The sequence below is a fragment of the Phalangium opilio genome, unplaced genomic scaffold (genome assembly GCF_054372755.1).
Source record: "Phalangium opilio isolate 3A_F unplaced genomic scaffold, DU_Popi_V2 ptg000081l_1, whole genome shotgun sequence".
NCBI classification, from domain to species: Eukaryota; Metazoa; Arthropoda; class Arachnida; order Opiliones; family Phalangiidae; genus Phalangium; species Phalangium opilio.
In genome coordinates, this window is record NW_028324188.1 from 1255588 (window position 1) to 1281099 (window position 25512).

A 25512-nucleotide genomic window follows, 5' to 3' on the forward strand; every position below is an offset into this window, starting at 1 on the left:
CAACATGATTTTCGGAACTTCTGTTGTTGATAACTGTTGGTTGAATTGATATGCACACGTGACGTCACAAGTGGCAAGCCCCTCCCCTTTTAAAAAAAGGGTAGACCCTATATTATTCTCTAACTAATGAATATTTTTATTCATTTAAATATTCTTTTAAATGGATGGAATCAATTTAAAAACGAATTTAGTGTCTAGATACCAATTTACTGGCGACTGGATTTTCATTCCATTTTTGAAATTCTTTGTATAAAAATAAATTTAAAGCCCTCTTTTTTTTTGCTCGAGCTCGATTATTTCCGCCCTATTAAAACTAGGTGCTCGGAGAGCGGCAAGCAGATGCCCGAATGTATTTCCGGACGAGTTACTTTCACCCCGAATTGACTTAATTTCATCCGAGAATATTGAACACTCAAAATTGATGATTTCCCATAGAACCATCCATCTCATACTCACTATAATTATAAAATCCCTTTTTCCAACACATCCTAGGAATAGAATATTCATGTGCAGAACGGGAATAAATTCATAAATTTTACCTTTTTACTAAAATGGGTAAAAATGCAGGGAGAAATATATATATACATAGCAGCATAGGTTTATAAGATATGTTACAACATAAGTTTGTAATGTCTGGTAACTTAGAAACTGGAGCTTGTAATTTTGAAGTGACAGCCTAGGTAGGTCATAGATTCGTAGGGTAAGGCGACTGACGTACGCCTGGTGCATGAGGCGCTGCTGTCAAAGGCCTAATTAGTAATGCAGACTAAATAGGAGAGTTAGATGGAACTTAAGTCCTGATACAAAATTAATTAACCACCACCGAGTGTAGTAAGTACTTCAATTGACTCGCTTAATTGTCGTTCTCAGGCCTTCTCAAACTAGTTATCTCGAGCTGTAAGTCTCTAGGAGGTAGCATTACGAAGTGTCATACTTATGGAAGGAACATATCACTTATAAACTTATGGTATAGCAGTCGACGCTTCTCTAAATATTTTATCTGGGTCGTTTATTTCGTAATCTCGTTGAAAGCGCGCGAACAGCGAGCCTGAAGTAGATTTTTCCCGCCTTTTATGAATATCTATCTCTCAGGCACTCTTACCTGATGTCCGTTCTCATACCGTTATCAGTAATTTTAGCTCCCTTCGCCCAGGCCCCTTTATTTTTTGGGGGAAAATGCAACCCCTGATGTAACTCAAGAACGAAATAAAACGAGAGGGTAACCACTCAGATGGATACAGTACCCGGGATTTCCTGTATATTGTTTTGCAAAGTCAGGGATGTTTGAAAATGGTTGTCGGGGAATTTTGAAATTGTGATTTGGGGTAATTTTCTTTTATAGTAGTAGTACTATGGCATGAAGTAATATAGATAGTTTTCACACATGGAGGATTCAATACCATTTACACCAGGAAGCCGGGCTATCTGGAGGACAAAAGCAGACGGGTTTTTGTCCTCCAGATAACCCGGCCTCCTGGTGTAAATGGTATGAATCCTCCATGTGTGAAAACTATCCATATTAAAGTAAGTTCAATTTGCTACTTAGCGAAATTCATTATTTAACTGTCTTTTCTACATTAACTAATTAATAAGAGTGACCATTGGTCAGCTAAAATTAATTAATGACTTTTGACGCTAATTTCGAAAGATAATTTAAATTTTTTTTTTAAATGAAAAATATGTTTCAACCCTTTGAACTATTTTATTATGAAAAAAAAAAGAAAATAGTGTCACTTTCTCTTGAAAATAAGCCTGGGGAATCTAAGCCTTTTACCGGTAGTTTTTCCCGCCTTTTATAAGATAGGGGCAGAAGAGGGCTTAGTATACATTCTGGCTTGCGTTTCCTTTGTTGTAAGTCTTAAGCTTTACTTGGCGAGCCGATTTGTTCGGTTCCGACCGATTTCCTCCGTTCATTGATTCTCCTTTAAACATTCCGCCGCCGCTTACATTTATTTACTTTAGCGTCCTTGACGCTTTTCCCGCTCTTTTTTTGGCGCCAAATACAACCTTACCTTACCTTACCTAGGCTACACATACACCTTTAAATTCCTAAGAGTATACGGTAGAATGATCGACCCCAAATGTGTCGTAACACTAGAAGACCCCCTATAACATATCCGTTCGGTCGACTTTTCCCTTGGTTAACTTTAGCTAACACACCTTTACCTGTTCTCACTTAAAATAGAGTTTTAGGCGGGAATTCTTTAACCTCGGGGACTCTGTTCGCATTAAACATCTATGTTCATTGTATTGAGAGCTATTTTTAGGGAACCCTATAATTCCTATAAAATCCTATATTTTTGAACCTGTCCTATATTAATTATGCAATAATTTCATGAAAGGTATGTCCTATAATAACCTATATTTTTGACTTAGTTTGGGAAGTTTTCGTTTATAGTTTAGCATCAAATTTATCAAAATTTAGTTAGCTCTTTTATGATCGAGATCATATTTGAGCAGACACCGAAATTACTTCAAAGGCTTGCTCAGGATTTTTCATATGTTATATTTTCCTCTTTTCAAAGTAAAATCCAATTTATTTATTTATTTTTTTTTTCAAAACAAATAATTTCTCCTATAAAATCCCATAATTCCGTAAAAAATTCCTATAAAGAATTTAAATTTTTGTCTGGACTCCCTGCATTTCAATTAAATTTCGTACAAATTAACACGGGAGATATGACTACACATTGATTCCAAGTACCTGTATGTATTCCTGGATAATACGTTTCTAAAGAATTTGAACGAATTTAATTTGGGTACCACGAAACTCCTGGTATGAACTCGTGTACAGGGGGCAGAAGGGAGGGGGGGGGCTAAGTTTCTGATCAATATTATTATTGGAATTTGAAAAGGGGAGGGGGGGACGAACCTCTCTCCAAGCTTTGCCCCCCCCCCCGTTTTGCAAACTTTGTAGGGGAGGGCATTAAAAGGCGCTCTCCTCGACCACCACGGCACCACCAGCAGCATCGACTAAAGTCATTACATTAGTAAGCTAGGCTTCCAAATATCCGCATTACCATTTTGCGGTGTTGGATAATGTATATGGTTACAGGCCATATATATACAGTATACATTCATTGAAATATGTTTATCATAATCGAATTGATTTTAGACGACCTAACGCTACGCTGAACCTCTAAATTCTAAGCCTTATTCGTCTTCCCTCGTCCATCGGTCAGCGATTAACGTCCCCAACCTAACCCCCTTTCCCGTTAATGTCCTCATTTTAGCAATTTGTATTAAAGATTAGCGTATGTTTATTCCTTAGGCCTTTGTTTTGAATTTTGTTAGAAATTTCGCGCGCTTTATCAATGCCACGTGCTTTGTGAATTTGTTATTATTCGTTAAGCCTATTTTGAATTTTAAAATTTCGCGCGATTTAAAAAAAGTCACGTGTCTCGTCAATTTATTATTATTATTCGTTAAGCCTAATTTGAAATTTAAAGTTCACGTGCCGTAAATGTCACGTGTTTCGTAAATTTATTATTATTTGTTAAGGCTTTAGTTTGAATCCACCTTATTCCCTTTCGCCGGAAGTTAGGCTTAGCTCGGGATTCATGGGGTTGAGTAACGGGAAGAAATTGGTCTGTCGTCCGCTACAGTACATATTTTTGGCTTTTGTAGCAGACGACAGACTAATTTCTTCCCGTTACTCACCCCCATGAATCTCGAGCTAAGCCTAACTTCCGGCGAAAGGGAATAAGGTGGATTTTAAAGTTCCCGTGCTTTCTATTCTAAACATTGGAAGACTGGTAAGCCTTGTCTTTTGAATTCTGAAAAATTAATGATTGTAATCTGATTCAAATTAACCTACCTAATTATTGGCTATCCATGTCATGAAATATCGTGTTTTGAAATGAACCCATGAAATTCACTAGTATTTCTTCACATGGTGCAAAATAAGTTTCTCCAATGGTCAAGGCTCAAGGCAGACAAATATTTATTCAAAAAATAAAAGAAGTTCATCTCAGATTTATTGTACAATACCACTAAGCTATAGGTACGCTTTTTTCTTCCCTATGACGCCACCGGAAATGAATGAAGTTAATACGATGCTATGATGAAATTTGGACGCTGTTGACCACGGTTATAGTTCAAGTATATCGAATGTCCCCGTTTACTTTGCGTTACTAGAATTTCTTGCAAGGGGGGCCCATGTTGAATTCCCCCTACCCTATTTCGCGGGAACAGTAGCTAAGTAATACGATCTAGTTTCGTATGGTTTGACCAGCTCCTCGACTTGGTGGTTTTACACGTTTGACCAACTGCATGCTAGCTGGCAAGGAAATGGCCCATGTTACAGTTGGCCGGGGAGAATGTAGACAGACTGACTGGTATAGACCCCGAGTACGGCCACTCCCCCCATCATGTCTGGTCTGTATGTAGATCAGTTTACCCTCAGCGTGATGTCTTTTTAACACGATTAGAAGCTGAGTTTTCCCCGGTTCTTTTACAAGTACTTAGTACCCGTAACATGGACTTTGTATCTTCAAAAGGACTAGCAAATTAAGAAGAAATAATAATTTTTTTTTGCTTGCATTCCGAGCAAAGAGTGCCTACCTTTAAACAGAGTGATTCTTGATTGAAAGTGACCTTGATATACCACTCAGAAAACAATACAGATCCCTTACCTACCTATGATCTTTATTAATGTCAGCGAGTTGACTGAATGAGCACAGCTGAAGTTCCCGTTGATGTACCCTAATTAGTGTTAACGCTAATCGTTAATTAATTAATTTCCTCGAGCTGATCTACGGCCTATTTACCCTTAATCCCTTATTATTTAAATTTTAATCTTGAATGCATGCGCCTCTCTACCAGAAACAGTTCAGTTCAGTTTTCCCGTCCCCTATAGGATATAATATCCATGATGGTTGGCACCAGTCTCTCCTATAGAGTCCTAGCTTTTTCTCAATAGATAACTGCGAATCGAATGACGGGTGAGACCCCCTCTTCCCTTGCCCCCTACTTTCCAAGTTGGCTCGTTGGTATCGGGTCCCCCGGAAGAGGGAAATGATTGGGTCCCAAATTAATTCGGTATCACGGACTGGTCGCTAGCTGGTCTCGGTCACCGTGGGGTAGGGGGCCTTGTCAATGAGATATCCATCTATATCGAAAGAAATAGGGGTGCATTTCTAAACCATTCCCCTGATGGCGACGGGAATTGATCGGCTTGGTCGGTCCACTCTCTATCCAAATGGATTGCCCATTGGTCAGAAATAAGCCAACGACCTCATCCTCACGAAGGTCAAAGTTCGTAAGAACCTATGATGATATGATGATGGTTTGGTCTCGAGGTGTGTGGATGGATATTAGACTCTTGGGATCGCTTAATTTTCAAGGCGGGTTTTGTGGGGTTTTTTTTATGGGGACTGTAAAGGTTTTTCGGGTTTTTAATTATTAATGAAGAAGGTGAAATATTAATGAAGAGTTCTTAACCGAGGGAGGGTCCCCTTTGTATGGGCAATCACGGAATATCGTGTGGTTTGCTGACTGTATGGTATGGGTAAGCGAGTTTTAAATGTTGTAACGGATTTGCTATAGTGGTCAAATCCATGGTCATTTAAATGAAAGGTCGCGGTAATTGTATGTTTGAAAGAATGTAATTTATTTATAGTTTTGAATACAGGACAACTTAGAGTGTGGTAAATGATTTAACCATTTCTTTAAGAATATTAGAATGTTCTTGAGTCATCAGCGTTGGATTGAAAATTTATTTTTGTTTATTTTTCAAAAAATTTAATTTTCTCAAGCCATGTTTCATTTAGGCTGAAGTATTTAGTATCATTAGATAGAGGACATTTTGGGCTATTATAACCTCAGGGGATTTTTTCATATCATTTAAATTATCAGAGTTATAACATTACAAAGTTTGTCCAAAATAGTGAATGTTGAATTAAAATTAAAATTACCCCTATCCGAAATATAAACAAATGAATTATGAAAACAATAATATTAGGCTTCGGCCCCCGCTGTAACCGGCCGCCGGCTGACCAATAGGAAACCCCTAAAACTATAGATACCCATAGTCCAATTTTATTGTTATTTTAAGCATTTTTTGCCTTCGCTGCATGGTCGTTCGGTCGGTGTTGGTCACTTGGGGCCACCAATGATCGAAAAAGGTGTACGGTAGAAACTTCCTACCCGGTCAATGTAAACAGCCCGCAGTCATCCAAATGTTAGTGTTATTTTGTCTCTCTAGGGCTCCACTACTTCCACTGCAACCCACTAGCTACTTGCTGCTATGTATTCGTACAAAAATAGTACATACATGGGGTTGGATACTTCGCTATTGGTCACTCACGTCTAAGTAAGGCCGAGAAATTTGTTTATTGGTATAAATTGATAACTGTTAGACACCTCGAAATTATTTTCTTGCGCGTTATGTTATTTCTCGGTGGAATTGCGATAGGTATTATATTAAAGGCCGAGGTTCATTGTTCGAATTTTCAGTCGAAAATCAAATGCTCCGCTATCAGATAGCAAGTTTTCTCGCGTACAAGGTCTCTTCATTTATGGAACCTCGACCTTTTAGCTGCACCTATACTTTTTCTGTTGCATATTGATTTTTTTTCTTTCATCTATAAAAAGACTAGTTCTCTCCCCCCCGGTAAGGTTGATATAACAAAACACGTATAATAAATGAACCATGATGTGATGGCAACTTACATTATTTCCACGTAGACTCTAATGCAGTTATACTGAAATTGATGCCATTACTTTAAGAATAAATAACACTATATTGTTCTAAAGTAAATAAATGTCTTAATTATGAGATAAATTTGTTCGTTTTTAAGAACTTTCTTTTCTATTTTCGCTGTTTTCAAGTACTTAACAATATCACTTAAAATAAAATATTATCTGTTCATATACAGGGTGTGTCTAATAAGTTTGAAATGAATAAAAGGGCACGTTTTCTTATGTTCAGGTTTAGTTTGGCTTAGCTTATGTTCAGGTTTGGTTTGACTTTGAACAAAATAACCCTTCACTGTATTACCGCTTTCAATAAATATATAAATAAGTCCTGTTGTTTGAAGTCGCCTCGGTTTTCTTAGTTTAGTTTAGTTTAATTTAAATTAAGATATAAGATCAACACTGGATCACGACCACCAAACGGAGTCCAAACTTACTTCCCCGGCGATTGCCACTTGCAAATTAAGTTCTAGCTGCAATAATTGCAAGTATCTTTAGCCGCCGCAATTTTTCTAATTAATCAAATAAAGATAAGGAACGTGCTAAAGGACCCGGCTACCGAATTACTTTTGGTCGATATTCGACAGCGCAGAGAGAGAGAGATGTCCCAACTCTTATGGAAATAAACTAGATTTCAAAAAACATACAGGGTGTTATTTCGGTCAAATTGAGTGTAAATGGTCACCAGAACAGAACAGGGGGGTCTGCAACATTTAGTTTCGTTGATACCAACAGAAACACAGACATATTAACCTTAGTCTATCTTATAATTAACAAGATACGGTGTAAACTTTATCCAGCTAAATAGATACTCTATTAACAGAAAGTTCACGAAGGTGAATTAAATATTTACCCCACAATAATGTAAATTACGAGAAAACCTTTAAATTTCTCTCTCTCTCCCTCTCTCTCCCTGTCCCTCTGTCTCTCCCTCTCTCTCTCCCCCCTCTCTCTCACCCTCTCTCTCCCTCTCCCTCTCCCTCTCCCTCTCTCTCTCTCTCTCTCTCTCTCTCTCTCTCTCCCAGATTAAAAGTCGGTCAGGAATACGTAAATTAGCCTATAATATCGAGGGAGGTAAAGCAACATTACAAATTTAATTGTATTCCACCAAGACTTCCTTAAAATGGGGGGGGGGACGCAAGACGGTAATGGATGGTGGTGTGCAGGCCAAGGCTTAACGAGTAAGGATTGTACCAACCATGGACCTCCTCCTAGCTCCCTTTATCTCTGAATGTCAAGGGAACGTACCGGGGGGGGGTTGATGCCTCTTGTACTTATGTATATATTGGGGGCTTGGGAAATGAAAAGAGTGGGGAGGGGGTCTAAACGGGGGCGAGGAAGTTAGGCACATCTAGGTTCGCTTAATCAACTTTTCCAGAACTGATTAATATTGAACATTCAAAGTTTTCTCCGAGTAAATATCTTCGGCGATTTTAAACCCGACGGACTAGACCCCGATTTTAAAGGCACACCCCTCCCTTGTCATGGTTCGTATCTGTCAGAGCAAATTTATCTAAATCAGGCACTGAGAAGACCTAATTCAAAAGAGGGACCGAGTACTACTGTTGTACCGGACATGCGCATAGAAATTTACAACTTGCTTTGCATTCAAGAGTTAAATTGTGAATGCTAAGGCATGGATTTTTCATTGGAAAATCTGGTACGAACCCTGATAAGCCTAAAACTCGCTGCAGGCGCAGACAAACTTTGTTTGAATCTCTGAACCTTCTCTAGACATTCCTAAAATAAGGTATTAATTTTTAATGATTTAAAATTAGAGAATATGTCTTAATTTTAATGACTTAAGTCTGGAATACATACAGACTGAACGCGTTTGTGATATAAAAAAAATATGTTAATTCGTAATATAATTATTTAGTATTTAAATAATCTTAAAATTGAATTGTCGTTTATCATTAATGCGGTTTAATTAATTAATTAATAAATAAATTCAATAACGATTCTTTAAACGTAAAAGGTACCTTAAACTCTTCTCACCAATTTGACCTTTTAACCCCGTCTGTCTTTTCTCGTGCGGAGAATTCCAAAAATCAAATCTTTATCTTTCATTAATAATAATTCAGACTCTGAATTATGACTTTAGATTTAAAGGAGGGGTTTGTCTTTCTGTCTAAATGTCCGTCTGTCCCTGTGATATGACGTATATTAAACACGCTCGCTCGCACGCGATTTCTAAGATTGATGGGACTTAATTTTAAACTAGGCCTAGCGCTTCTGTTTCAAGACTGCACGTGACCTAGGTACTATGGTCCTAGATTTCGCGCCTCTTTCGCGAGATACAAGAGTGCATGATGGAGTGATTTTAGTCTCGATGGATTTATTGCAATTAAAACTATGATCGCATTCTGCACTCATCAAAACACACAACACTTTTCCAACTCTCAGAGTGAATCAAATATTTCGCGGAACTTGCCTAGACAAAATTAAATAAACGTGAAGCTCTCAGTTACCCAATCCATGAACTGATTCGATGTAATGGTAATGTTTTGTTAGTGTAAAACGTAGATACTATATTTTTGAGAGGGAAAACCACTATATTTTGGTGGGAAACCTACTATATTTTGGTGTGAAACCTACTATATTTTGGTGGGAAACCTACTATATTTTGGGGGGACACCTACTATATTTTGGGGGGACACCTACTATATTTTGGGGGGACACCTACCACATTTTGGGGGGAAACTTACTATATTTTTGGGAGGAAAACTTACTATATTTTTGGGAGGAAACCTACTATATTTTTGGGAGGAAACCTACTATATTTTTGGGAGGAAACCTACTATATTTTGGGAGGAAACCTACTATATTTTTGGGAGGAAACCTACTATATTTTTGGGAGGAAACCTACTATATTTTTGGGAGGAAACCTACTATATTTTTGGGAGGAAACCTACTATATTTTTGGGAGGAAACCTACTATATTTTTGGGAGGAAACCTACTATATTTTTGGGAGGAAGCCTACTATATTTTTGGGAGGAAGCCTACTATATTTTTGGGAGGAAACCTACTATATTTTTGGGAGGAAACCTACTATATTTTTGGGAGGAAACCTACTATATTTTGGGTGAAAAACCACCACTCACCTCTCAAAAAACTAATAATAATGATATTAGAATTTGATTAAAACAAAAAAATTTACATAAAGAATAGTATTTGATAACTTCAATTTAATATACGTTTCATTACGTGTATTTAAAGGAACTATTTGGTTTAGTCGATTTCAACTAGTGTGGCGAAGGACCCAAATGAATGAGGGTTATATTACAGAAGGACCAAATAGTATTGGATTTTGAAAGGAGGGGGTCTCTTAAACCCCAACACTCACTGGCTAACACAGCAATCGGGGAATATTTTAAAGGGGGGTTTCTAAACCGTTAAATATACAATTGGAATATTTCTCGGGGGCATTCAATTCCGTGATTTACTTTGGGTATCATTGACTGGGGAAAGGTTTATATCCTAAAGGGGGCCCGAGGGCCTTTGGGGTGGCCAGGATAAAACCCCAATTAAACTTTCTCTCTCCCTCTCTCTCTCTGCTACGACGCTTAAGGCAAGCTGGTATTATAGTGTTTGAGGGGTTTGATTTGACCATATTGTAAAAGGCAGCTGGTAACCGTTATCAACATTTGGGTAGCTTTATTTCTTTGGAAGACTAAGCCGCTCAAAGTGTATAAAGTATAGAACTTTAAATGCTGATGATTCACGTTCTAAAGGGAATCCTTTTCGTTAGGACCAATCACGTTCGTTTAAAGGGATAATGAAATACAACTATTTTTAAGTTAAGCCTTAGCACAGTGTCCATTTTTGAGAATTTTTAAAATTGGAGAAATATTGTCTGAATATTTTTAGAAATTAGGTTAAGTTATTTGCGTGGTAATTATTAGTCCATAACTCTTACCGCAACGTTGAGTGAAAATGGTGGATACGCAATAATTCCAATTAACTGTATGCATTCCTTTTTTAAAAAATAATTTTTATATTTATTTTAAATTTTTATTGAAAGCCAACATTAAAGGGGTTTTCCACTCCATGTTAAACCTATGGCCCCTGTAGAAATGTTTACACTGCCGCACTCCGGTGTATTCAATAATTTTAAATTCTACAAATTAGGAAATGGTTCTTTTTAATTTATAATATATAAATAAATTTTAAATACCCTTAGAGAGAAAAAACTAAATAATTTAAAAGCACTTTTTAAAAGTTGTTTTTTGCAGCTTAAACTTATTCGGACAACCCAAAAAATAAAAAAAAAAACTACTTGAAAGTCGAAAAGCTACGTAACGAGAAAAAAGGGTTACGGGTATATTTTACCCACAAGGCTTTGGGGTAAAGCGGAATAAAAAAACCTTTGGGGGTTTCTTTTTGCACGAAAGCGCTAAGCTATCCATTATGCAAATATCTTCTATCCTTAAATGATTTTTACATCATTTTATCTTTAAGGAAAATACCAGAATACGGTTGACGGAGAAAATTCAAGAGAAAAAAAGGCTTAGCTCGTTTTAGGTTTCAGTTTTTTTCTTTCTTACGGTTTATAGTTTTTACTTTTGTCGTCTGTCAGTTTTTAAATGGTGGTTTTATACCAATGTTGGTAAAGCTATGTTGGTAATCCCTAAAACACTTCTCCAATGTCTAATCATAACTTGTGTTAAAAATTGACTGGTCATGTTACATTTTTGACTCAAAATTGATGATTTCCCATAGAACACCACCATTCCACTCACTGCATGTACTCCAGTCCAATAATTACACTTTAACTGATTTTAATTACCAACCATAATTATAACGAAAAAATAATCGCAATTTAAAATTACTTTCTAACACAATCAAAATAAATTACCCCTTCAATTAAATCCAACTTAACTTAAAATAAGAAAAACCGTTGTAGGCCTGGATAAATGATAATTTAAGTATGTAGTTAAACGCAAAATCCTTGTATTAATGTTTGTCCCAAGAAAAAAACTAGTAAAAAGAAAATAGTAAAAAAAAAGGGTTGAAATTCATCGATTGCTCATCACTGATAATGGAGGTTCGGTTCTCAAAGGCGGATTAGATCGGTTGAGGGGGCTTTCCCCACCCCCATCCCCCTTGAATGAAAAATCGTTCTTACCTAAGAAGCATCTCGCAATAAGGCCGATCTTGGCTATAGCAGATTAAGAAAAGTGTAGCAGCTGGGATCTTCTCTCTCTCCCTCGAAGCGAAAGCGCATTGTAAACGAAACACGGTATGGTATGATGGTAAGGCATGCATCAGGCCCCAACACATTTCATATTATAGATTGGAGATTATATTGAAGCCAAAGGCTTGGCTTGCTGCGCCTTTTAGGCTGCGTTCTACCTTCGTACTCGGAGTCAATTCATCATTGAATAACTCTACCGGTTAAGGTTTCTTCCTTGGGATATTTCCTTACGTTGTAAGAATGTCTTGTTTTCCCGCGTGTTATCTATATCTCCGGGTTAGAATTCTGCAGGAAGACCGTATCGAAAGATTTTTCGCCCCCGCATCCTCATACGGTTTCTCTATCGAAGTGTGTATCTCTTTCTTGTATTTGTTTCTTGGTTAGGTTATAGTGTTACACTCTGTTTATTTCGAGGTGTCTTATTACGTCAGGGACGAAGGGCTTGGGCTAGTGTTGAACTCAAAGGCTATATTTAGGTCCCCGGGATAGCATATTTTTTATGTGAAAGATAATATTTATTCTATTTATTAAATATTAGCCCGTGAATAATTTGTTTTCTTTTATTGAGAAAAAGAGCGCGTGGAATTTATTTTATTGAGAAAAACGAGCGCGTGGAATTTATTTTATTGAGGAAAAGAGCGCGTGAAATTTATTTTATTAAGGAAACGAGCGCGTGAAATTTATTTTATTAAGGAAATGAGCGCGTGAAAATTATTTTATTGAGAAAAAGAGCGCGTGAAGTTTATTTTATTAAGAAAAAGAGCGCGTGAAAATTATTTTGTTAGAAAAAAACTATTTATTTATTTTTATTTATTTTATTTATTATGCTTAGGATATTTATTCCATACAAATATATCACGTGACATTATTTTGACTAACTCTTTTGAAAATACAGTGCTGCCAACCAGATATCAGATACCCGAGAATGTTCTGTTAAAAATATTTTTGCTGACATCAAAAATAAAAAATAAAAAAAAATCAAATCGGGACTTCAGGTTGCGCTGTAGAAAAATTATACATCAGCTGATTTTCAACTTAAACCCCATACATGCAAGCTTTTTTTTTATTCATTCATTCATTCATTCTTTCTAAATTTTTTATGTCGAAATGATACTACGTTCAAAGCGTGTATAGTAACCATTTTAAATCAGGGCTTCCATATACGCATACCACGGTATTATCTCATAGTATCAGATCGTTATGAAAAATATAATAATATACGTCAGTGAATAAAAAAAAAAAAAGAAAAAAGGAGCGCGGTACGGTAGGGGGAGTCCATCCCTGGTAATATTTGCTCATTGCCAAAGTAGTAGAGAGCGTTGGGAAACGACTCTTGGAATTAAGGGCTCGGTTCAATCTTGGAATGGATATGAATTCCTTATTTGGAGTGGTAGAAACGTGGCCCTTTCTTAGGGTGTAACGAGGTATAGGTGGTAAGGACGTGATAGCCCGAGAGAAAGAGTCACACTCTTCCAAGAGAGAGGGAGGAAGCGTTACGGGGCTGCCAGAGAGCGAGAGAGAGAGCGAGTCCTTCGTGTTGAAACGAACAGATTCGTCTCCACTCGATTTGATGGCCAAGTCCCCGTCGCTATACTGTAGGACCCTCTTTCCGACAGATATTTTTCCCGGATTTTTTCTTTTTTTTTTAGTCCACTAGTACCCGACGCTTCCTATGTTTTTTATTTCTTTCAGAAGCCCATATCTTGGAATACAATTCAATATTCGTTAAGCAAGCTTGTTTGAATTTCTTTTTTTAATTTTAATTTTCGCGTGAATTATTTCACGAGGATTTCATGCCACGTGCCTTGTTTTTCGCGCGAATTGTTTCACGAGAAATTTATGCCACGTGTTTTGGGAATACATCAGCATTCGTTAAGCCTTGGCTTTTCATTTTTAAATTTTCGCACGAGGAATTTATATCACTTGATTTGTTAAATATAATAATATTTGTTAAATTTTTAATTTCCTTTCGCAAAATATCACGTGATTATAGAATAAACAGTTGATATGTTTTAAATTAAAAATTAACATGCGAGCTCCGAGGCATATTGCAGTAGGTTAAATTGATAACTTCTAGGTGATTTACTTTAGTTTGTAGCTATGGTTAGTTCATGTCCATTCCTCTTTATAATATTCTTTTCCTTGGGAATTCTGGTTTGAGGAGAGGGGATGGATGGATCAGTAATGGCAAGTACCCGTCTTTGACTGTATTAGAGTCTATGGTAAGATAACGTTGAGTGTCACGGGCGTGTTAGATCATATAGTCGCTTCTCTCTCAGCGTTTCGGATCATTAGGCTCCAGCTTCTTCTACTTCTTTAGTCCTTTCTCGCTCATCGATTCTTCTTGGTTCTTTGATACGCGTCACTTTCCATTCCGTCTCTACTATAATACCACTTCATAAGTAAAATACTTCCCCATATAAGTAACAACGCAACGTGTTGCCCCTTTCCCCCTCTTAGGTTAGTTTCCTGGCAGACGGAGTTCACCCCAGTTCACTAAACGCGGAACGGAGCTGCCTCTAGCGGTGATACTTCCTGGTTGGCGCCATGGAAAGCCCCTATTATCTTCTGGAATTAATTTCTCTATAATGCAACGGGTTTCTTATTAACTTTGTAATATTATTAACTTATGGTGGTACCCATTCAGCGAAGCAACCAACCATCAATGTCCCTGGGCCCTTTTCCCGCCAAAAAACAGGAGTTGGGCTATTCCCGCGCCAAGTCAAAGTAAAAAAAAAAATGGGGATAAAATTCGGAATATCAACATTTGTTTTATAATCAATATCACGTATCTCTGGGTTGTTATCAATGGGGTAGATACGCGGTTTTTGCTTTAAAAAGGTGTTGTTTTCTTAACTTCCTTTTCCCGTCCATTAGAGTAGGGCTTGTTTTTCGCCACTGGATCATTTTACAATCATTTGTTTCGTCTTACGATAAATTGAAAATACTTCTGGTATATTTTTTTCTTGTTGTTTTCTGTTTATAAGGGGTTTATAGGAATTTTCATTACGAATTTTATTGGTTCAATACTGACAATAAGATTCCTTTAAGTCATGGAATTTTTTTCTTGGAATTTTCTACCATGTCGAAGAGAGAAGACCCTGTTATGATTTTTATTAGTTCACTTTGGGTCATTAAGTTTCTTTTACACTATAGTATAAGTAATGAAAAATATTTCATGGAAACTCATGGAATTTTCCAAAATGAAGAAGATATTCAATTTCACGATTTTTAAAATAAATTAAGTTTGAGTGGGAAGTGAAGTTTCCTTTCCTGGAAAAGTCACGGAATTAATCATAATACCACAAAAATAAAACCAACATTTTCTATTGGTCAATTTTTGACCTCTTTACATTTACAACCGTATACAAATTAAGTCACGGAAACTCCGTGGAATTTCATAAAATATCATGGAATTATTCCTTATAATTTCATAAAACGATTTCCAAGCTACTAAAATACTATAGTTCAAGAAAGTTTGCGTGGTTTATTATTAAAGAATGAACAAAAATATTGTGTTTATCACATTAATTATTAATTATTCAAACTATTCGAAGATAATTTATTATTCCGTTGAATCCGATATCTACGAAGGAAATAGCTTTTTGTAAACCTTATGATTAGAAAAGGCTTAAATATCGAAAAGTTTGCAGGGAAAGACGACCCAATTTTATCTGCAGAAATATTTCAAACATCCCCGTCTAGCTTCTAAATTAAATTAAACTGTAATTAAATTAAATATTCCATTGTCTCCTTATATATAGTATTTCTTGATTGAACTTAACTTCAAAGTCTCGTCCAGTTACTTTAAATTTGGCTTAAAAGTCTTTTAAAGATTTTCCAAGAATTTTGGTTTATTATTAACGACTCGAAACTGCACTAAACTTAATTAAATTAATTATATGATTAGATTCGAGTCAGTTTTCATAAATTGTACCGGATAAATCGGCTCGAAAATATTTATTAAATGTACATTCCTATTGGATTATTTCAATTTCGAAGGACTTTAATTTGATTAACGGTTAATGTAAGGGTCAAGCAGGGTCAAAGGTTATTAAATTTAGTTTAATTTAAAATGTTTGGATAATATTATAATTTAGAATCATTTCAGTTTAAAATTGAAACTTCAGACAAAATAGGCGAAATTTTATATATAAATTATAAGCTAATTTCAAGGTCAGATAGGTCAAAAGTTATGAAATAGAATTTTTATATAGTATTTAAAAGGCTAAGGATAATAATAATTTAGAGTAATTTCAACTATAATTTAAAAATCTAATTTTTTAGGTCAAAGCGGGTCAAAGGTCATGAAATAGACCTCGTGCTTTGTAAAATGGTCTATCTCTTAACTTACAACTTACAAGGCGCTTCTAAACTATAGCCTGAATCACTTTGAATCGAAAATTAAATCATTAAAAATGTAAATGATTCGTTCCCCTTTAAAGATGTAGGTGGCATTTATAAAATTTGATTAATCTTTAAGCCTTGGTTAGATAAAGGCGCGATAATTGACTGAAATGAGACTCCCCCGGTCCTGTCCCGTTTACCACGGAGATATAATTTATTAAGAATAATTAGGTGGGCGTGGCTTAATAGCTCGATGGAGTCACCAAATTCCTCTTAATTGGCAAGGCTTAATAGCGCTTGCCTTTCTCTCGCTCCATCGGCTTATTTAAGATTTAGCGCCCCGTTCCATAATGGTTCGATAAATCGAAGTTACGTAGCAGCTCCAGCCAATTACAATCAGTCACAGAAACTACTCTATATAAACCTCTGAACCGCGACAAAATTGGAAATTATTAAAGCTAAAGCCGCCAAACTTTACCAATAATATTTATTTAAAATAATAATTTCACCCGCAACGTAAATATCCCCTTTGCTGAACCATATTAGCTTTAATTAAAATATATAGCCTATTTCCAGGGATGGTTTGCTTCTTTCCAGCACGGCACGGTTTTTCATTCCGTTAGTGTCGTCTGCTCAAATATGAATTAATTTTATTTTTCGTTTTTGGAATGTTGCAACTTTCTCTAGGTAGTTTTTCAGTTTAGTTACGTATTTTATTGGCGTAAATTACTTTCAAAAGGTAATTAACTAATCCCAAAGGTAATTAAAGACGAAATTACTTATAAATAAGTCATTAAAATTAGTTTAAACAAAGTTTAAAATGAATAAGTTAAATATTGTTTACCGACGAGTGGAGAAGCCAAGGCTTAGGTTCGTATCTTTGATAAATATCTAAAAATTATCTAATTAAAATTAATTTAAAGGGGTTTTGAACCCTAAAACTCGTCTTAGCATCTTAGGTCATCCTTTTTTTCAGTAATTTGTTTGGGGGAGGGGGGGCTAAGCGTGTACTAAATCGGATTAGACATATCCTTAAGCATCCCAAAGTTTTCTTTTCCCTGGCCAAAGTTGTTGGAGAGATCGAGTTAGGCCTAGTTTGAACAAGAAAGCATTAGAACGCATTAACACCCATAAAGGGATCGGATACTTCGCGAACGGAACGGGAAATCTTTTACTATAATTAACATAAAAATCGGTATCTTTCAAATTTGATAACAACTGTCCAGCGCCTTTGTAGGATCCCCTCATTAGGCATCAACACTGCAACATTTGCCGCTTCTTCTACTTATCCAGGCAATTTACACTGATAATAGATGTCGCTTGACAGCACTATCAAAGGCGGGGAGACCCCGTTTAAGTCCCTGTTCGCATTGTCAGGTATTTAATGGGGAGCTTTAGGAAGAACCTTTTAGATATCGTCCAAATTCCCAGCAAGAAAAAAAAATGCAAGTAGGAAATTGCCAGTGAGACGAAAAAAGAAAAACCCCGAATCTTTTAAGTCTGTTTTCTCTTTTTCTTAACGGTTTTTTTCCTTTTGCTTTTACTTATACCGAAGTTTGAATTGAACTAGGGCTCGATGCTAAGTTCAGGCATAATTGGGTTAGGTTATATTAAGCTTGATTCCCGCCTTTCATTGTAGTACGCGTTTAACTTGAAAAAATAATGCTTTCCAAGCGAATTACGTGTTAAAACCTTTAGCTTTAGTTAAAGGTTGATTCTAGATGTAGGGAATATATTTAATTTTATCCAGGAATATTTACGGTGTAATTATGTTTAGTATCATCTCAGATTAATGCATAATCTATGCTAATTTCGTCACAAAAAAAGTGATTTCCTTCCTAATATTCTGGTAGTTTTCAGAATATTTTATAAAATCCATGATAGAAAAGAAAACCGTGTTCAAAAAGTGCGTTAGTCAAAACGTCTATTTTTGGCCTACTATGTCAAATTTATTTTGGTGGAATTTCGCCTAAAAATACGGAATTTTTCATTTTATCTTCGAAATTACTAAAATATTTTGTTATTATATTATATTTGAACGGGAATTCATACAGCTGCTAGGAATAATTGCGTAGCCAGCCATTTATATGCATGACGAATTTTAACCAAGCGAATAATATAACCTATCAAGCTGCGCACGCACCTTGAAACGCAGTTAGAAAGATGCCATCACAATTATTAATAGGCATGACCTGTAATAAGTTCTCAAGCCCGGTATACCCACGCACAAAACCCGAATTCATAGAAATTAACATGGGAGATATAATTTGGGGACACAATGATTCCCATTAGATGTATGCATTCCTGATCTGAACTATTTTAGTTCTATTGATAGGAAGAGCTTATATGGGTGCTTTACAATACCTACCGACAATAGGGTGTTATTGAAGATAACTCTAGCCAGGCCCAGGGAGAGGGAGAAAGACCCTTGCAGACCAGTCAGCAAATTTTCAAACCGTTAAAATGTTTGAGCCCCTTGTCCCTGCCAAAAATCCTCAGAGCGTTAAGAGCGTGTAAGTCCCGTTGTACTCGTGTACACGGAGGGCTCCTGCTCACTTTTTTTGGGGGGTTGTAACTTTGTAAGGTATGTACAATCCAGGACCCAGTACCAACCAGAATGGAATGGGGGCCCTAGCTTTGGGTCCTGGCGGCGATGAGTAATAGGTCTGAAACTCGGTTAGGCGTAAACGGTTTGCCTCTCTCTGCTTGTGAGGGACGATACAATATAGCCAGTGCCCATTGTATACTATACACTACATATCCCTCCACCTTTCCCCTACCCCCTTTTTGCTTTAGCTTGCTCTCTCGTTGTTTAGATTATAGATTATCCTGGCCTGGGACTACTTCTTTTAGTGGTAACTCCAAACGAGGGGTTGGAAACTTGATTCAAATTATAAGTGATATGTTCCTTCCATAAGTATGACACTTCCAGCTCGAGATAACTAGTTCGAGAAGGAGAACGACGGAAGCGAGTCAATTGAAGTACTTACTACACTCGGTGGTGGTTAATTAATTTTGTATCAGGACTTAAGTTCCATCTAGCTCTCCTATTTAGTCTGCATTACTAATTAGGCCTTTGACAGCAGCGCCTCATGCACCAGGCGTACGTCGCTTTACCTCGAATCTATGACCTACCTTGGACCTCACTCACTTCAAAATGACAAGCTCCAGTTTCTAAGTTACCAGAATTTACAAACTTATGGATTGCCAACATATCTTATAAACTTATGCTTATATATATAGTGTTGTCTTAAAAGGGGCTAGAGAAATTGGTTAAGTTTAACTGCGCATGCGCTTTTCAGGGTTGCCAGTAATTTGCTATTAGAGCATCTCTAGGGTTTGAAACTGAATCGAACGGAATTCTGTTGTAGATAGCCTTTGAATTGCACTGGCAACACTATCTATAACTATTTGTTAGATAGAAGCTTGGGAGCGTTATTATCAGATAGACAGATTAATCCGGGTCTTCCATAATACTAATATCAATGTCCGACCTCTCTGTTTCTTGATCTTTTTCACGAAATAGCAGAAAAAGAGACTTATGTTTTCGCGGCGGCGGCATATAGTTTATTCTTTTTTGTTGCCGGCCACTTTGGGTTCCGGGACGGAATAGAAACAGACACAATTGAGGTTTTTCATTCCGCTTTCAGACATTTATTTTTTCGTGAGAATGTTTTTATTTTCTTTTTATATATTTTCAAACTCTAGTATTTCTTCCTATGCCAGGATTTTATTTTTTTAGGCCAAGGCTTTAGGTCAGCTTTGAACCCATCTTTAATATAAGGCTATTGTTTTGGTTTTTTTTTGCAACGTATTATGACAGAACGTTTTTATAAAATAAATGTTTCACTCTGTCAGTTTATATTGAAAAAAATTATTTCCTCGGAAGTAAAGAATTGAAAGGAATTTTCTAGGAAATAAATAGTTCTGTATTTGTTGTTTTTTAAAATGTTACGTAACTTGCTTATTTATGATCCGATTTTGGTAAAATTTGGAGCGTTTTAAAGATCGGGTTTCAAAATAAGTATTGTGGATTTCATTTATCAGTGAAATATGGGTTTTCATGGAATTTTCCACGAAATAAGTTAGTTTTTATAAAATGATAGTTTTTGTGGTTTTGTTTGGTCTAATTTTTTTAATTTTAAATCTATGATTTTAGACACAATTCATGGTTTAATTTATAAATGAAATATGTGTTTTCATGGAGTTTTCCACGAAATAGGTTACATTTTTTAATTTTAAATCTATAATTTTAGACCAAATTCATGGTTTAATTTATCATTGAAATATGTTTGTTTCATGGAATATTCCATGATATAAATTACCTTAGTTTAATTTTCGTAAAGAAAAAAGATTTTCCAGTTTATGATTACTCGATTTTGACCTAATTTGACCCCAATTTACTGATCGAATTACAACCCCAAATTCATGGTAAAAATTAGTGAAATCCATTTATTATCTCCACGTAGAATTTTCCTGGAATTAAAGACCGTATAGCTAAATTTAAACCCCATTTAAACGTTTTTTCATTGAATTTCCTTTGAAATTAATTTTTAAATTAAATACAATTTTCCAAAGAAAGGGACCCCAAATTGGGATTGGGGTCTGTAACCCCGTTAGATAATTTATTTTATGCCCCAATATCGAATCCCCTTTTATATATGTATGATAAATTTGTATTCAGTCTTTTTCCGCTGGGCCTTTATTGAATTAGCTTCGTAGTCTAGCTGGTTCACCCACGGTAAAATCCCAAAATAAATATTCGCAAAGCTATTGAAGCTATACCCTGTATGTACTCTAAATTTTAGCCTTAGTTACGAAACGTTCGGATATCCATCCAAGTAATTGGAACCAATGCGGGCAAAGGAACTGGTGGTAACTAAATACAGCCTTAGGCATAGCTTTCAGTGTATTGGTTTAATTTGATTGGATACCAAGCTTCTTTTACGTATCCCATCAAGCGTGCAATTAAATTAAATACGTTACTATTATTAAGATTAATTCCCCCGTTGACTCATGTGGTTTAATTTTATATATTAAAGGGAATGTGAAATGTATGCTTGAAATATTATGGGTGTTTTTTTAAAGTGTTTTTATAGTACTTAGAAAAATCAGGGATTTTTAAAATGGTTCATGTAAAGTTTCAGGGAATTTTAGAATTGGTAATATTAAAAGTCAGGGAATTTAATAATTGCTAATTTCATGATAGTGCGTAATTAAAATTGGTCAGAGAAAATTAATTAATTACTTTAGAGTAGACGCTCAGGGATAATGTGAAAAAGTTAATTTAAAAATAATTTTGAAATTAATGTAATACATGTGACAATTTTTCTATATTTATTTTACTAAAAAAAACCAAAATTGTTTTCATCTTTTCCAGATGTATAAACCAAAGCCAACGTAAAAAAATTATCTCATGAATTTATCTGACCGTCTCTAAAACCCGAAATCGACTTTCTCCAAAAAGTGGTAAGTGTCCATTTTCCTTTTAAACCTAAATCTCATTACGTAAACCAACTTAATAACTTTTTCAAAGACATTTTAAAGTCTTCAAAAGTAATGCATTATATTCTCAAATTTAGTATGATAATAACTATAGCCAAGGCTTATCCTTAGGCCTAATGGCGATTTTAATGTCTAGGCATTAGGCTTAAAGCTAAATCGGGAAAAGTTATTTTAAAAATATAATCGACTCCGAAGTACGTTTTCAATTCGGAATTCATACCAAAGTCAGTACCTAATCCCATACCAGTTAAACTACATTACCCCCGGCCTTTATTAGTAGTAAACTCTCAACTTGAAATTAAACCGGAATAGGGTTTTTAAACTAATACTATACGTTTCAATCAATCCATGAATTATTTCAATAATAACAATAATGTTTAAAAGTAGCAATTAGCTGTATGTATTCATCATTATAGGTAATCATATAAAATAGTTATAATTGTTTTAATATTCAGCATGGAATTGTGGGTAATTCATAATAGTCTAAAACACTTAAAATGCTTTTATTTTCGTAAACCATAAACTAACATTAGAAAACGTGTTTTCTGACCAGTTTTGTATTGTAAGAATTTTTCAGTTTTAAGTCTAGAAAATTTTCAGTTTTCTTTACTGCTAGGGCTCTATTTCCTTTGCTATGAAGTTACGTTGATAAATATGGGGTTTATCAACAGTATTACATTGTTAACTTGGTAGCGTTGTTTAATTATACCCTAGATATATTTCTGCGCTATCAAGTTAAAGGTGATTCTTGGTCCAAGTGGTAAAACCCTTGTTTACCAACACCAGCACCGCCGCCGCTATCCCTAATACTTTAATGGGAGCGATTTTACGTTTGTTGGGAGCTTAAAGACAATGTATAGTTTAGTTTCAGTCTTGATATGATATAATTTATAAGTCGGATTAGTTTTGAGAAGCATTCATTTCAAGGTTGTAATTGATACTTACTTAGACGCTGTTTGGGTTTTAGAGATGTTTTCGGACTCGGACAATAAGCTTCTTCTCCTTTCTAAATGTTTTTTAAAGTATTTTTGAAATCGAATTAAGTTTCGAGATATTTCAAACACCCTTCTATCTCCCCCTAAACCTTCGTACCACTTCCAACAAACTCCCGCGAGGTATTATGGGTTGGATTAGGACCTTAGCGAGTGGAATTAATGTATATATAAGTTTTAGGGAGTTTCTAAAACCTTATTGGTTGCGATGGAAAATAGTTTTAAACGTAATTTTCTAAGGAAGAACTAGATTTATGTGACCATAGTCTGGAAGTCCTGGAATTTTCTCCTACACTTGTAGTATAGTACTATGGCATGAAAAATTATATTTATTTATTTAGTTAAATTTGGTACTGGTCATTTGTTAGTTAGCTTAATTCATTATTTAACTACCCAGTGCTCAATTAAAATTGGTCAGCAAAAATTAATTAGTGATTTTAGACGCTTATTTTAAATATTATACTAAAAACTTAATAATATACTACTACATTATCCCTTTAAAAATATAAAAGCTCCGTTCACATATGACCAATAGCCATCTTCTATACTGTATATATAAAAAGTCTAAACTTCGGCTATATTCTTTTTCTGATTCGATAAAAGTTATTTAAGCGAGTGGAAAGATTGTAAGTCGATAGACTCTACTATAGGCCTAGGCCTAAACTTTGTCTCGTGAAACAGAGCAAGGCACACGTGACGTGATGTCTTTACTAAAAAAAAATAAGGAAGACAAAGGCTTAAAATTGTCTCTATATTTTTTCAATGAAAATCAGTGGGAAACCGACTGAAAATCTCTCCCAAAAGAAAATAGGTCTAGATAAAGAAACTTTTCTTCAGAATGGAGTTCGCTTTGTTCAAAGCAAAAATCTAAACGTGGTATATATATAGTGGTAGCCAATTTCTGTAAAGGTCAACTTAGTCTAGGCGCAAGGGGGGGGGCACTTTTAGGGGCAATGGACCCAGCTCTCGCAGAGTTTGACGAATCTTGAACTCGAACTAATGTACCGTAAGCGAAAAGATAAATTGTTCGCCATTTTTAGAATGTTCATTTTGTATCAGTTTGAGAATTCTGTATAGGGGGAACGTAAAACTTATTCGGGAAGGGTGTATGTAGTATGATTCTACTATAATACAGGGGTTTTCCACCTATATGCCTGGGATGATTTGGGATTTTTAGACTTTCGTGTTTATGTAGTTTATCTTCAATTATAACTCGAATTTTTATTTTTATAATTTTGCAGTATTATTATACAAACTTTGAGGATGGTATTATCCTCCTAAATCTAGTAGGTTTAATCCTAAATATAAATCAGTACTTATAATATAGAATTTCTATATATTTTCTAGTTATCTACCGTTTTTATTGTTGACCTATATATTTGACCTTTAAGTACTATTATTATCTTTGTCCCAGTACTTGAATCCTGAAAACAACGAAGTATAAAAAAGAAATGTAGAAATATTACGTATTCCATTCACGTTGCTTATTCATTTAATTTAAATTTATTTCCGTTTTTTTCTTCTCTCCTGTTTGTTCCTTTTATTTTTCCTTCGTTTTATTTATCCAAGTTGTAGCCTTAAAGCTTTAAATGCAGTTTAGTAAAATTTCATATTTGTAAAAAAACCGACCTTAATTTTAATGCTTCATTTAAGGTGCCATTGTTGAATCTAAATTAATTGGGTAGAAATTGGGAATTAATCAGGGAAATTTTGGAATTAATTGGGTGGAAAATGGGAATTAATCAGGGGAAATTCTGGAATTAATTAGGTGGAAAATGGGAATTAATTGGGTGGAAATTGGGAATTAATTGGGTGGAAATTGGGAATTAATCTGGGAAATTCTGGAATTAATTGGGTCAAAAATTGGGAATTAATTGGGTCAAAAATTGGGAATTAATTGGGTGGAAATTGGGAATCAGTCTGGAAAATTCTGGAATTAATTGGGTGGAAAATGGGAATTAATCAGGGGAAGTTCTGAAATTAATTGGGTGGAAAATGGGAATTAATCAGGGGAAATTCTGAAATTAATTGGGTGGAAATGGGAATTAATCAGGGGAAATTCTGGAATTAATTGAGTGATAAATGGGAATTAATCAGGGGAAATTCTGGAATTAATTGGGTGGAAAATGGTAATTAATCAGGGGGAAATTCTGGAATTAATTGGGTGAAAAATGGGAATTAACTGGTTGAAAATTGGGGAATTAATTTCGGTATAAAACATTTATATCTAAATTGCTAATCTGCCTTTAACGTCCTCTTCAAACTGAAGCTAAAAAAATCAAATATGGGATATTTCTGTCCCTCAAAAATTACTAGTTAAAGCGAGCCCGGGAAAGGGGGCGGACTGTTATGTAAAAGGGGCTTAAACCCCTGGAAGCAAAAATCGGTAACGTTTTCACTTACATAAACTAAAAAAGAAAGGAAAAAATGGATTACATGGAAAAATTTAATCACTTTCGTAAAATCTACCCCCTGTCTTATTTTTAATTTTTTTGGGACGTGGTTGTGTGTGTTACGGAAACTGCAAACGGCTTTGAAACGGCACGCTATGCGTCTAGCTTTTTTACTCTTTAGAAAAATACCCCTACTAAAAATAAAGCCCCCAATTTGGGGAAAGAGGGGGCGGAAGTTGGTGGAAAATGAGAGGACCTCCAATTTAAATTCATTTCGCGAACAAATGTTAATGCGTCCCCTTACCCTCCCACCTCTTAATTTGAGCCCGGGTTTTGGGTTTTCTTTTCATTTTTGTTCCATTTAAATGCGACGCCATTGTT

General features: G+C 35.4%; 1 protein-coding gene across 4 annotated transcripts in view; it reads left to right on the forward strand.

The window, feature by feature from the left end:
* LOC149653854 (plexin-B-like) overlaps positions 1–25512 on the forward strand; it is a 145252-nt gene that overhangs the window by 9179 nt on the left and 110561 nt on the right. For all 4 annotated transcript variants that reach the window (XM_089846788.1, XM_089846789.1, XM_089846791.1 and 1 more), the window contains one exon: positions 21622–21710. The gene's annotated coding sequence lies outside the window, so the exon portion shown is untranslated. The remainder of the gene's footprint in view (positions 1–21621; positions 21711–25512) is intronic.